This window comes from Dermacentor silvarum, chromosome 1 (genome assembly GCF_013339745.2).
Source record: "Dermacentor silvarum isolate Dsil-2018 chromosome 1, BIME_Dsil_1.4, whole genome shotgun sequence".
NCBI classification, from domain to species: Eukaryota; Metazoa; Arthropoda; class Arachnida; order Ixodida; family Ixodidae; genus Dermacentor; species Dermacentor silvarum.
In genome coordinates this window covers 14258857-14273720 of record NC_051154.1, presented here as the reverse complement: position 1 = coordinate 14273720, position 14864 = coordinate 14258857, and the positions used below count along the sequence as shown (strand labels likewise).

Below are 14864 nucleotides of genomic sequence, written 5' to 3'. Positions count from 1 at the left end.
ACGTTATTCACACTGCATAGCCCACCCACCCTCCACACAACTTGCGTATTCCAAGAATGTATCATAAGGAAAACGTATGTATCAACCAGTATGTGAAAATACGTGCATGCTAGTGAGAGAAATTTTATTAATGGGTGGAGAGATTATTACAATTATTTTTTCAATTCGGCTTCATTCAACATCTCTCAGATGTTTGGAGCATAGATGAAAAGCCCAAGAAGACTTTACTGGGTCTATGGAAAGATTAGTGGAGAGATTAGCTGAGCAAATTTGGTGGAGATATTAGCCAAGCAAAAGGCGTGGCATGCTACTGCAGGTCTAATATATAACAAGTGATCACAAGATTAGAGGAAAGAAAAAAACGCACACACATCCACTCGCACAAAAACTCTGAAAGAGGCAGCAGTAATCACCATAAAAGGAACAAAGGGGAAAGTGGAACTTTATGGCACCGTCAATAAACAAAATGTTATCTCCGTGGTGCAGCCAAAGGGACAGATTAGAAGAACTTGTTGTTGAGGGAAAGGCGCAGTCCTTGTTCAGGCGCAGTCCTTATACAAGGACAGGCGTTGTTCCATGCTGTCTCTGTGGCCATTTGTTTGTGCAGTTAAACAATGTTCGCCAAAGGGACAGAGATTACGTTTGGTTTATTGACAGTGGCATGGAGCTCCACTTTCTACTTCATATCGTGGTGCACTTTAAGCACTAAATTAATCAGTTTTGCCAGATAAGTTTTGAATTATGGTGTAACGAATGGTTGATGTCTTTAAATACTAAAAAAACCTCACTAGTTTCTTTCCATCGCAGACAGCATCACCAATCAGGGAAATACACCCTATACGGCTACGAAATATCATCCGTTGACTCGTATAAATACCTCGGCATAACCTTTTCAACTACCCTAACTTGGTCACATCATGTCATTAACATAGCCAATGCCGCGAATCGAACCCTCGGTTTTCTCTGCCGGAACCTAAGACTTGCTGCCCCATCAGTAAAATTATTAGCTTATGTTACATATGTCCGTACATATATGCATGCTCTGTCTGGGATCCTCATCAACATAACCTATCTAATACACTTGAATCAGTTCAAAACCGTGCAGCCCGGTTTATTTACTCTGAATATTCTTATCATGCAAGCGTGTCTGAACTCAAAACCCGTGCCGGTCTTACTAATCTAGAATCACGACGTCATAATTCTCGACTGTGTCTTTTTCACAAATTATATCATTCACTACTCCAGATTTCAGCTATATTACCAGCTCATCATCAGTCCAGCCGCATTAACCACAGAAAAGCCGTGTATCCTCCCCCGGCGCAGATTACCTCCCATCTACTATCATTTTTTGTGAAAACCGCAAGGCACTGGAACGGTCTGTCTGCCTATGTCACGCACCACTCCGATACAGATCATTTCAAGGCTGCTCTCGAATCACTGTTTTGTTAAACTAAGCCCATCCCTCATGTAATACCCCATCTCTGGGGCCTTTGAGGTACAATAAATAAATAAATAAATAAATAAATACTGGCCCAGATTTATTATTGTGAAGCCTCCTAGAGAATAGTAATTGCATTTACGGTGTCCTAAGAAAGTACGGGAAATCTGAAATGGTGAAAAGCAGTGCTTGGAGTTTACAAACTTCAATGTGGTATATCTTGAAAATTTGAAGGTTGCTCACTGTCTGCCTTCGGCTTTTACATTTAGGCTGTGCAGTATTTTATTTCAAATGTATAGCTACTTCTACTGGCTTGTGCCTTTTGGCTAAACATGACTGTATCATAAAAACCAGTGCACACGCACACGGACCAAGAAAAGCCGAGGCTATTCATGACTATTCATGCGTGCATCTTTTTTTCCTCTGTCTGTGAATCGGCGCATGAACGAACTTAGTTCAACCTGGACCTAATTTTACTTCATTTTCAGGCGTTTTGCATCATTGAGAGTGATGAATCAGGACGATGATGATGAGGGCCTGCCAGCAGGCTGTTATTCACCGATGCGCAAAGAGCTGAAGGCTCGGAGAGCCAAGAAGATCATGTATGATGTCTCTGACAATGAAGGTAAGCATAGTGTGATTTACTGTTGCAAAACTGCTATTGAGCGTAAGACTCGTTACTGGGGTGATGAGTGCCCTAGTATATACTGGTAGGATTCAATTACAACTGCCTTTATTGGCCTGACTGCTGCTAACAAGTGTGTACGATATTAAGCACTGCATTTTTGTTCTTTTAAATCTTTTCAGACTTTGATCGAGAGCTTATTTCAACTTATGAAGAGGTTGCCAAGCTTTATCCAAGGCCTGGACTTCATCGTCCCATTGTGCTTATTGGTGTGTAGATGTGAAAAATTTTTTTTTTCAATATATGATGGATTGTTACTTTTTTCTTGATGTCTGCTGTGTAACAAATAGGCTATGTGCATGGTTCTTTAGTACTTATACTTTTGCTGTAGTTCTTTTTCCCTGTATGTGGGTGATCAATGCAGGAGGAACTACAAAAATTGGTGCAGGAGCAAACTGAAGTTGTTCAACTGAGAAATTGGAAATTGCAAGTGCTGAAAGAATTCAGCAGTGTTTTTAGTAGAGGCCCATGAGAGTAATGAATGTATTAGTTTATCATCTAGTTGTTACTTATTTGAGATGGACCAGGGTGAGTTGCAGAATATGTACAACTTGGGATACGTTGTCTATGAACGTGCATTGAGGACTGTCTACACAGGGATACTTGCTGTGCTTGTGTTTTAGTCTAGAAAAAAAATCCAATGCTGAGTTTGTTTGACCATTCTCAACGAAGAAACTTTTGAAATTAGCTTACTGAATGTTTGTGCAAAGCTCTGAAAGTTGTTTCTTTGAGTTCAGGACATGTTAAAGCATAAGCATGCCAAATTTCATTATGATCAGACTACATAAAGTGCACAAACTTTAGTGCACCAACTCTAAAAATGCTCAGCACAATGCATTGGCGGGCTAGTTGGTGCGAATCCGTAATTACTTGTTTAGCGCAAAAACAACGGAACAAGCAAGTAACGGAACAAGCAAGCAACGGAACAAGCAAGCAAGTGCAAAGCTATGTTTCATGACACTACGATTTTGAAAAAGAGCCGCGATACCACCGCCCGAGAATTATCAGAAACTTTTTCCATACAGTCACTGGGTTCGCAGTGCATTAGTGTGCCTTCCTTAAGCTTGTACAGCGCTGAATGTGGTTTTTTGGATTATGTGTCATGAGTGCACTCTGGCGATCAGATGTTGTGGTGGTTGCCGCGCATGGTGCTCACTGCGCATGTTCTTCTTGTTTCTGCTCTATATAAAGGAGGGATGCAATAAAATGATGTCAGTTGAGAGTAGCGCCTTGTCCTGTCGTCTTTCACGTGTTCATTGTTTTTGAGCTAAACAAGTAATTATGGATTCTAAAAATGCTACAAAATGAACTGAGAAAAGCGTAGGAAAAACAGTCGCGGCGCTAGACCGGCGGGGAAACAATTATTTTTTTCTCGTATTTTCGGCAAGAATGCGCCACTGCCGAAATGGGCTCTGAGAGAAGAGGGTTAGGTCTACATCCCCGTGAAAATTCAAGCGCAGCAAAATGCCGCAGGCATGAAACTCGGGTAAATTTGCACTTTCTCGAGCCACCGCGAGTGCTTTTTACATTTTTTACTAACTTCCAGTTGATTCTCAGCTTTGATGTTTAATACACTAGAGGAGGCTTGGATGAATGCATAACACAACAAAACACAAAATCGATTATTTTTTATTTTTCCGGAAAACATCGCAGTTTTTCGACCTGCATCTCCCCTTATTACGTTGCCTTTTGCTTTGTGCTGATGTGACGTTGGGGTTGTTCAAGTAATTCTTTTTTCCAGGTCCTCCAGGTGTTGGCCGCAATGAACTAAAGCGAAGGCTTGTTGCAAGTGATCCTGACAAATTTAAAACTACAATTCCTTGTGAGTGACTATAGAACACCTTTCCAGCATGTTGTGTATTGGCATATTCACTCGTTTTTCGTAATTTCAAAGCTTGAGAAATGTTTGTGAGCTTCTGGAATGTTTCAGTGCGTGTGTTCTAAATTTGTTTTTCTTCTTCTTTCATAGTTCAATTGATGATGGAATTTTTATATAAGCATGCTACCTTGTGCGACCTTAATTTTGAAATAGCTCGACTAAAAAAATGTTTCTGGTTTTTTTGCTTCTCATGTCATGGAGCTTTATTTTATTACAGTACCAATAGCATGTATTTCAAATGCAGCATAAATGCATTGTGATTGGCGCAAGATAGCCCGAGTTGCTTTTGCACCAGAAAAACGGACATAACCAACCATTTGCCACTCTGCTACTCGGCTGGCACTGTAGCACTGTGTGCTGTACAAATTTAATGGCAGAACTTTTAGGAACTTGTCCATGACTGTAGTAACAGTTTGTTCAAAAGAAGGCATTGTTCTATGCTTTACAGGGCCTTTAAAGTGGAGCTATCAGTAATTTTAATAAAAAGGCTCTTCTAGCTTGGCAAATGCTGCTTGCGCAGGTTATTTATGCGCTTTGGCGGGCGCAATTTTCACAAACCACTCGGGTCAGTAAATGAATAATGAAAGATTTGCTTCTTTTTTTTTTTTTTGCAATCATGGTATATGCTTCATACAGTTAAACCTGGATATAACGAAATTGACAAATTCCCGAAAAGCTTCGTTATAAAGAGGATTTCGTTATATGCAGGTTCGGCACGAAAATTCGAAAAAGAAACGCTTGCCGTACTTTACTCGGTTGTAATGCACACCCGTTTTCCGTTTTCGTCGAAGCACTCATCCTTGGAATGTCACACCAGGTACTGGATGCATGGACGCGTGTCGTTTCGCACAAGCGCGAGGCATCGGAAACGAAGAGCGAGCGTCACGATGGCGTCGTAGTGTTGTATAGTGTTACAGTACAACCTCGCTGTTACGTTCCCGGGTGCTGCGTTTTCCCGGCTGTTACGTCGTTTACGGCCGGTCCCGGCACAGCTCCCATAGAACCCAACGCATTGGTAACCCCGCTGTTACATCGCAACTGTGGGACCATTCCCGCATCATACGTTGCGAACTGCCACCCCGTGCCTGCCCGAGCGGCCATTTTGACTTTTCATATCGCTTGGCATGGTGGCTTGACGATGGCATTGGCCGCCCAAAGTGCCGGGGGCGACAACTATCACGTATTTTCGGTTTCCGCCAGCAAAAGTATGGCCCTTGAGATCCGTATTTGCTATCTAAAGATGGTGTCTTTGACGCGTTGCGGCCCTAAAATTGGTTTTGGCTCATAGATGTTCCGTATAAAGTCCAAAGGCCGCACGCCGCACGCAGTCTCCGCACGCCGTATGCTGTATGTGCAAGTGAAAACGTGCTAGAGGTGCCGACAACGGCGTCTAAATCTCGCGCGCGCAAGAAAGAAAACCAGGAAGGAAGCGTGCCTTCCGTTGTGCTCGAGGCACCGGCGAGGGAGCGAGGGGGGAGGGATAGTGGGCGGCGTTGTACTGTACTCTGGTATCAACTGCGTACTGCGCGGCAGCGCTTGATTGCGCGGGGCGTATCTTGAAAGCGATCTGCGTTGGGGGCAGAGTCTACTCAGTGTAGGTGTGTCTGCGGCTTGTAGCTTCATGCGTGCTGTGTGTTCTCGGCGCTCAGTTTGCGTTGAAGCGATAGATAACAGCACGAAGGTCACTTCGCTCACTTCTGCAGCGGCGCTTCCACACGCCGCCAGCGTTTGACAGCGCGTGTCCGCGCTCATCGAGTGTGATGTATCACAGCATCTGCCAACGTGTCGGCAACATCAACTGGAAAAGGAGAGCGCCGGCATGGCAGGCTAGGCCAGCTGCAGCAAGCGGCAGGATCAGGTTTGAATGAAAGGAAGGGAAAGGTCATGCCCGTGGCGGCAAGATTGCCGGGTCGAGGGATGCAGGCCCGCCTCTTACACGCCCGCACGCACGCACACGTGCGCTTGCTTCGCATTCCGTCACGGCGGAGAAGGTGCTTCCGGTTGCTGCTCGCGCAAAAATGACAAAATTTGGGGCAAAATCTCTAGGTTGTCGGCGCGGAAAGTTCGTTATTTTGAAGCGGTCTCCCGCTGCCACTTCGTTACGTAGAGGTCTCAAATACATGTGCTTCTATGGAGTAACGGCGGGGAATAGAAAAACTTCATTATATCCAGGAATTCGTGATATGGAGGTTCGTTATAAGCAGGTTTAACTGTAGTAGGCACTTGAAGACAAGCGTATTCGAAGACAACTCCATTTGGTTTGATACTCCTATAGGAGATATTAGGTAATTGAAGACAAGTGTATTTGAAGACAACTGAATTGATACTTCTAGAAAACTTCTGTTTCTAGATATACATCATCAAATTTAGCACCCAGTTTGCTAATTTCGCATTCATATGCAGGATTCTTGACGCAAAGATGAACCTCCCATGTGATGTAGCTGATTCCTCGCAGAAACCGGTCTATAAGCCGGGAGGAACTAACAGCTGGGCTACTGCTCTTAGCTAACAATAACAAGGCTGGCTTCCCTTTTCCCCCCACAATCAGCTGCGTCACATGGGAGGTTCACCTTTCTGTCAAAGCTCCTACCTCTGAATCCAAAATTAGTGTATGGAGTATAAAATTTCATGATGAACATCTTGAAACACAAATTCTATGGGAGTATCAAAGAAAATGGAGTTGTCTTTGAATACGCTTGTCTTCAAGTGCCTAATATTAACATATACCATGATTGCAAAAAAAAAAAGGTTGCCAAATCTTTGTTAATTATTTACTAACCCTTCGTGTCCATGAAAATTGTCTGCCAAAGCACATAAACCACCTGTGCAAACGGCATTTGTGTAGCTAGCGTAGCCTTTTTATTAAAATTGTGAATAGTTTTAACTTATGAAAACCCTGTATAAAGATTTGGGTAGCTACATGGGCTTCTTGGTATGGCATATTCTACTTTGTTTATACTGTATAAAGAGTATCTTATAAGGTACTAGGATTTAATAGAAATTTCTTATTCTGTTTGATGTGCAAGATACAAGTCGTCCCATTAAGCCCTGGGAGGTTGATGGTCGAGATTACTACTTTGTGAGCCGGTCTGAAATGGAGGAAAAGATCCGGCAAGGGCGCTTTGTTGAGCATGGGGAGTACAGAGGCAACCTTTATGGGACCAGCCTTGACACTGTTCGGGCCATTGTCGACCTGGGCTACACATGCGTGCTGAATCCACATCCGCAGGTATGAATACTTCTGAGGAATTGTTTTTCCTCTAAGCCTTGGTTGACTTTGATGTGGCACCCTGATGCATAGCTCCGAGCAGGTGCATGCGTGAAGCTGCTGTAGAAAGCCTGAATTTCTGATTCAGAACTGCGTGCCTTGAATCCTTGTGACTGCTTTAAAAACTTCATTTTTGTATGAAGTTGTGTGTCCTCATATCTTCGATGGTTAATTAGTTTCTTGCTTGGGCAAAATTGGCACTATTCCAATGAATGAAATTCTGCAGAAATGGCATATGTTAGCTCCTAAGCAGAAAACTATATTCAGTTTAGAAACTACAATTCAGGCTGGATGTGTAGGCCTGATGCAAAACCTTGCCAGTAAATAATGCGCAATCCCACATTGAAATCTAGGAGCAAACATCGCACCTTAAAAAATTTTGTTCTGTGAATATTATGTGGTGCAAGGAAAGGGAGAATAATGTGTTAGGGGAATGGAATGGTAATATAAATGGCTTCTTCATGATCAGTGGCAGTGCCATTTAAAATAAAGGGTGTAGCTGCCTTGAAATTTGCCGATATGTTTTGATGTCTGCACTGCACTGATGTCTGCACTTATTGATAAGTAAGTATATTTACTGTGTACGAACCAGCGAGCATACGCAATAAATATTCCTAAAGTTACTTTCATGTTAAAATTCGCTTAGTGTTTGCGCTCTTGCAACACAAGAAGGCGAAAGACGAGTTGCACATACGTAATCCATCATGTTCGTTTTCTGACGCTTGCTCCTAATTATGAAAATATGACACAGGTGAGCATGCTTGGAGACATTGGACAGAGTTGAGACTCCTCTGCACGAATTGCGTCATTTTGATACAAACACAAGTTCCTGCACCAAACTGCGCCAAACACAGAAATTTGACCAAAAATGCGCCACTTTGCGCAAGAGGGCTTCGACATGTGTGCTCTGGCAGCGGCCGCAAACAGCGAGCGGGTTCGTTTTTTGAAAAAGAGTGCAGCTGTTCACATTTTGCACACCGCGTGATGGCACCTTCCGCACATATTCTCGTAATTCTCGTGCTTACAATACTGGACTTTTTGGCGCTTTCAGCAAGTGGCCGGCGCACGCGCAGCCCCTCCCGGCTATTGTCGCTGCTGTCGGAACGGCCAGGGCGGCTGTGTTTAGGGTGTACTAGAATACTGTTGAGTGGGCCGAGTGGTGCGGCGCTCCCTAGCTGAGTCACAAAACAACAAAAAGTAGGCTGAGGGCGCTGCGAACGAACTAGATATTAGGGAGGTGTGCGCGTAAATTGGTTCAGCGGGTGGGCGTCTCTGTCCCTAGGGCCGGTATAACGTAAAATCAATCAATTTTTTTTATGCCCATGTGGGCAAGGCCTGAGCCATTTTGACCTATCACTAAGGGCTAATGGATAATTTCAAATAAAGTCAGTTTCGCTCGAAAGGGAAAGCATCGATTGCTATAGCAAATTAGTAGACAGCTATATGAAAGGATAGTAGTTTTAACGGCAGTATATACATGTAAATATTCGCTTACTAACTAAATTAACAAGCATGGTGTCATGTGTACACAAGCAAACGTGAACACATGTCACTCGATGACCACGGAAACTTGATGTCAAAACGCTGGAGTGAGAGAGCACGGCAACAGCAGCGAGTGAATTGACCTTAGGGCTGCCTCTCGCTTCAACGCGAACTAAGCGGCGAAAACACAGTGCACACGAGGCTGTCGCACTCTGTCTCCATCGCACATCGCTTTCAAGATAGGGTCTACGCGGCCGCGCCATACCCACCAGCTGCCGGAGTAGAACACCCCCCATTCCTCCCTCCCCTTCCCCCGGTGCCTTGCGCTCGACGGAAGACGGGGTGCTTCCTCCCCGCTTTCCTCCCTTGTGCGAGATTGAGCCGCCATCCTTGGCTCAATTAATTGCAGTAATTGACTGCAATGTACAAGGAAAGAAAATAGGGTGGAGAGACTAAAGCGGTTCCAGCCCTTCTCATCTCAGTGAGCCAGGCCTCCCATGAATATGAGTAGCCGATCAAGGCCCAGCAGCACATGTGTTGGGACATCTTACTACAAGAATCTGGGGGTGTGCAGATCTTGTGGAGAGGCTAGTGCTCTCCAAGGCACTCAGACTTGGCTAAAAGAATGCAAAATGAGAAAAAGACCTTCTAAGAGTTAGAACTGTGCTATTTTATTTGTACTTCACATGTGGCCTCTAAAACCTTACTGGAACATATGTGGGACATCCTTCTTGTGTTATGCAATCTTCAGTGAGAATGGCTTTAATCTTCCACTTCTGTTTGGCCAGTTTTGCTTACACTTCTGCATTCACTGTCACTTTAGGTGAGCATTCTTCGAAGCTCTTTTCAAAAGGGTATGCCATGTGCATGCCACAAACAGTGTCCAACTTTTCAAGCATTTTCTGAATCCCTCTTGTCGAGCATTTAATTTTAGAACTGCCAGGGCTGCGGCTATTTGAAACACCCAAGCTCACTGAACAAATATGTCCAGCATCAGGGAAAAACTCTGCATCAATTTCTCGAAGTGGCATGGAAAGCCCAGAGCGTGAGCCACTTTTGCCTGTGGTCACTTCTTTTTTAGACCAATTGACGATGAAATTCTTATATAAGCATGCTATCACAGGCTGTGCCAATTAGCTTCATGAAAAGATGCTGCTTAGAGATGCAAACATGCACACTAGAAAAGGCGAAGGGACCGTAGGGCACAACGTGCATCAAAAACGGCATTTGAAAACAGTTTGAATGCGTGAAGCTGCGTGTTTCAGGAAATTGGGTGATGACACAAAGCCCCATCGGGTGCTAAATTTCAGTCAGGGGACACTATCTGTGCCAATAGTGCCTTGAGTTTTGCTTCCTTGGCAGTTGCTGCCCAAACTTTCTTGCTTTTGACTTCATTCATCAGCCTTTGTATACATCCTATTGCACCTTTGATGCCACTGCTTGAGCTTATAAAAAAAGAGCTAAACAACATTTCAGTGATGGTAGCCATTTCATGGTGTCTTTTCTTTGTGTGGCAAATATTTTTTCAAAGCAGTGCTAATGGGCATACAGTGCAGTGCACGTAAAACGATACCACATATAACAATATATGGGTTATAACGATGATTTCACCTAAGAGTATCAACTTGTGCATTAGGGTTATGAGAAAAAAAAACATATATAACGATATATTATTCACCGCATTTCTAATATAATGATCGAAATCTTGCTTCTGGGCAGCGTTTTGCACGCAGAATAATCGTGAAATTTGCGTTCCTAAGTTGCCTGTTCCTAAGATGGGCTGAAAGTTTGCCTACGCGAGTTCGTATTTGCTGCCATTACCGTGCAGCGCATCACGCCCGTGCGCCGATTGCGAACGAAAGCCACGGATAGAGTGACCTAGAATATGGGAGAGTGTCCAAAGCACCGGCTTTGGTGAGGGCCTTTGTCTGTGAACTGCCGCGCCGCGCCGCTGCTGCTCCGGACCCGTGGGCTTTTCGCGCTCGCGAAGCGCGCGGGAAGCGAGGGTCGTCTGCTATGCGCTGTAGTTTTTTGCGTTCAGTTTCCACGCAAAGCACTTAAAGTCTATTCAACAGTGTGGTGCTGCATGGAGCTTACCCATCTTTGAGCATTGTCTTTGAGCTTGGGCAGCAAGAGAATGCAAAACTATCGCGTCGGAACTCATCAGCGCGGCCTAGCTCCGGTGCTAGAGTTCGGGAACGGTATTCAGTAACTGCGCGTGCATAAAAGCGCGCTAAATGAGCCCGCGCAAGGAAAGAACGTAAAAAAGAAACGTTATTCGCATGGGTACGCGGGCAATAGCAGCATGCTTGCAAGAATAAGAGTAACAAAAAAAAGTAAATTACTTGCGCAGTCAAGTGAAATACTTGCGTGCGTGCAGTGACCGCTTCACTCACCATTACGCGCTTTTCACTCAGAGTCAGTAGTGGTTTACAGCTATATGCATATGTACTTATTTGAATATTTTTTTAGCCACGACAATATTTTATTATGAACAGAGCAGAGTGAGGAGGTGTAAGGGAAGCAAGAGAAAGAGCAAATACGGCCCTGACGCCGCAATATTGTTGGCTTATTTCGCTTCAGAGATTGCGTACACGAACAATTCTTGCTGTACGCTCTCTCTTCAATACAAACTTCGCGCATGATGTACCTTAAGGTTAACCATGAGCGAAGCTTGTTTCAAATTCAGACATTTGAAATAAAAGCCATTCGATCCAGCCAATAGCTAAACAAATATATTTTTTTCTACGTTGAAATGAATAGATAGCTACTACTAGCCTGCCTGGCCATTTACTAATTTGTTATGTAAAAGTTATTACTGCAATAGCCTTGTTTTAATAATCCGTGAATCCTCTCGGAAATTACCAACACGTAACTTCTCATTATATCATAGTTATTGCGTAACGTGTGATTTCTTATGTAAACTAAGAAGCATTCGTGGCACGTGACGATGTTTGTGCTTGCATTATATCGAGTGGGAAAATGTCTTGAAAGTTACTGTCCTAGATGCACTACAAATATCGCTATTGATTCTACATATCCCTAAAATAGTTACCTTCAATAAAAGCAAAAAATGAAAAGTTTGTTCTGGTGATTTGTTGCCTCTTTAATTACGTAACTACAAGTACGTAGTTATTGATAAGTAAGTATATTTACTGTGTACGAACCAGCGAGCATACGCAATAAATATTCCTAAAGTTACTTTCATGTTAAAATTCGCTTAGTGTTTGCGCTCTTGCAACACAAGAAGGCGAAAGACGAGTTGCACATACGTAATCCATCATGTTCGTTTTCTGACGCTTGCTCCTAATTATGAAATGAGGCATACGTATACAATGTTGCACTGTTAGCGTTTCAGTTATTTTGGGCTGTCTTGTTTTTTGCTGCGTGTATTTCTCGCGTACCCTTTACCTATACACGCTGTGCTGTAGCTTAGTGGCTTTGGTAGTTTGTACTGCTAAGCTCAAGGACGCGGTTTCGATTCCCGGCCACGGTGGCTTACATTTCGATGGAGGCGAAATGCATAAAATGCCCATGTACATAGCTTTAGGTGCACGTTAAAGAACCCCAGGTGGTCGAAATTAATGGAGCCCTCCACTGCGGCGTCTCTCATAGCCATATTGTGATTTTTGGGTGTAAAACCCCAGAAATTATCATTACTATTATTACCCTTTACCTGTGCTCTCAGTTCTTCATGATATATGGATAAGTTAGACACGTTTAGATCGAGATTGGCATTCAACACGTTTTTATCGTCACACCCACAGCATCAGAGGGATTTCTGGCCATCGTCATATGACCACACGTCATATTGTTATCGTTAATCGTGACGTGAGTGCATATATGTCAAGTTACTAATGCCATGACCCATCACTCATCTTCGTCAGACATTTTTGCCTTTCCACAGTATAGTTTGGTATATATACCAAGTGAACGAGCCGCAAGAGTTACGCGGTTTGTATTTATTTTTGGTACCGTGGCATTGGCCAACAGACATTCCGCTTCCCAAGAGCCCAGTTAAGGATTTTGCCTTAATAAAGAAACAACAGAGCGCGGGATGCAGTCTTGTAAAGCAAATCGAATGCATGAAATAAAAGAAAGGAAACGATAGGTTGTAAAAGCGTTAGCATGAGCTAGCCATATCTGCTACGTTCTTTTGGTTATTATCGTGGTCTCCAGCTTATTTTCTTCTGCAGCACGTTCACGTTGCTCATTCCATGCATAACTAAATGAAGTAAGCGCGCGGAATGCGTTACTCAAACAGCCGCGTAAGCGCGGACCAAGCGAGCTAGAAGGATATAGACAAAATACCCGTATTCACAGCTGGCAAACGCGTTCTCTGTGCGATGAGTCACTGCGGTATTACCTTACGGTGACGTGGTACTTAATATATCCCAAATTATCGCGATGTTGGCTAATAGCAACCAAAATAGCAACCAACCGCAGCTTCCGTAGCAGAGAAAGCCCACGGGTCCGGTACAGCAGCGCCGCGGCGCGGGAGTTCACGCAAAAAGGTCCTCGCTCCTCCCATGCATTCGCGCGGCGCTTTGGACACTCTCCCATAGTCTAGGTCACTCTAGCCACGGAGAGCATCGCAAGTTGGCAAAGCGTGCACAAGATGGCGCCAGCTGCTTCGCATCCGCGTCGCCGGCGGTCGCGCGAGGGGTCAGAGGAGAGGAGAGAGGGGAAGAAAGGGATAAGCTAGCGGCACTTGCGCGGCCTATGCTGCCTTTACAATCTCCCTCTCTCAGCGAGCGCGGAAATTCACCACGGAAGGAGCGGGAGGTGTGCCGACAAAGCGTCAAGCCGTGTCTCTCAAGATGAAGCTACAAATTTATCAAGACTTGAAGAAGTACGAGCTCGCGCAGTCGATATTGACGGTTATGAAAACCTGGAGCATCACGATCATGAAGGCTAGAAGCAGTGGCCATGCCGATCAACGGAAAAAGCGGGCTTATTGCGCCAGGACGAAACCCTCATGGGTGAAACTAACACGGTGGAAGCCACTGACATTACCGAACTCTGGGAGCACGTCGCTACTGACGATGAAGTAGGTGGTGCTTCGATGGAGGAGTTTCTAAGTGCAGGTAGTGCTGCCTCGTTCTGTGAAGAGATCTCCGCCGGGGCGATCGTTGTCCCGACAGACGGCGGCGTTGTGCGACAGAGGCGATGACAGCAGCGGCAGTGACGACGAGATTGACAGTAGCCTGTCCTTGACACTGACCCCGATGTTCAACCAAAGTGCAATGTTGTCGATCAAGTTGCTCATTTATTTCACGCACGCTAAATTGTAGCCGCCAGTGTTCGTGCAGCAGCTGGACGCGATGCACACGGAGGTTGTGAATCCGAAACTTCTGCGAAAGCAAGCGCAGATTTCTATTCCAGCGCGCTGAACGATTGAGACTCTATTTAGAGGTATAAATAAACGTTTTGTTTTCCCCATCCTACTTTCTACAATGTCGATTTTATACTGCAAGTGGCAAATTTGGTTTCGGGACTTCAAAAATATGTTCGTTTTTTTTTTAACGGCAGTCCAGATACAGCGATGATCAGTTATAATGATCGGATTTTTCGTTCTTCTTGATATCGTTATAAGTGGACTGCACTGTATTTCTTTTACCTGAGACACCACCAGCCCATCTAAATATACAAATGGTCGCTTTATTACTGTACAGACGTGGCTGAAATTTCGCTGGCACCTTCTTAAATCCTTCTTAAATAGTTGAGGAATTCAAAACTGCAAGGAACACTTTTTCTGGCCCGGAAATACCGTTTTCTGCACCATGGGTGATTAATTAACCCCTAATTTTCTTAGCATTGCTGTGTTGACCGCTGACAGATCTCCACACGCAGTATTAGAGTTCACCTCACTGCACAGATGTCAAACGTTGCCCCTTAAGCGTCTTGTGTTCAGTGCAGTCGGCATGCAATCCTCTATAAATTGTGCTATGTATTTTATACATGTATTTATAACCTAGCCCCTCGCAGCTATGGCAGTGGATGATTGCAGACTCCACGTTGTTCATGGTCTTAGGAGGAGCAGGCAGCTGATTGATAATCCCTCGTATGCTACCTCAAGGCATTAAGGCTGTCAAGAGTCGAGACTCACACA

At 44.3% G+C, this 14864-nt stretch overlaps 1 pseudogene; it reads left to right on the top strand.

Annotated features, from left to right (window-relative positions):
• The window catches only part of LOC119457106 (MAGUK p55 subfamily member 7-like), a 56169-nt pseudogene that overhangs the window by 25834 nt on the left and 15471 nt on the right, over positions 1 to 14864 (top strand).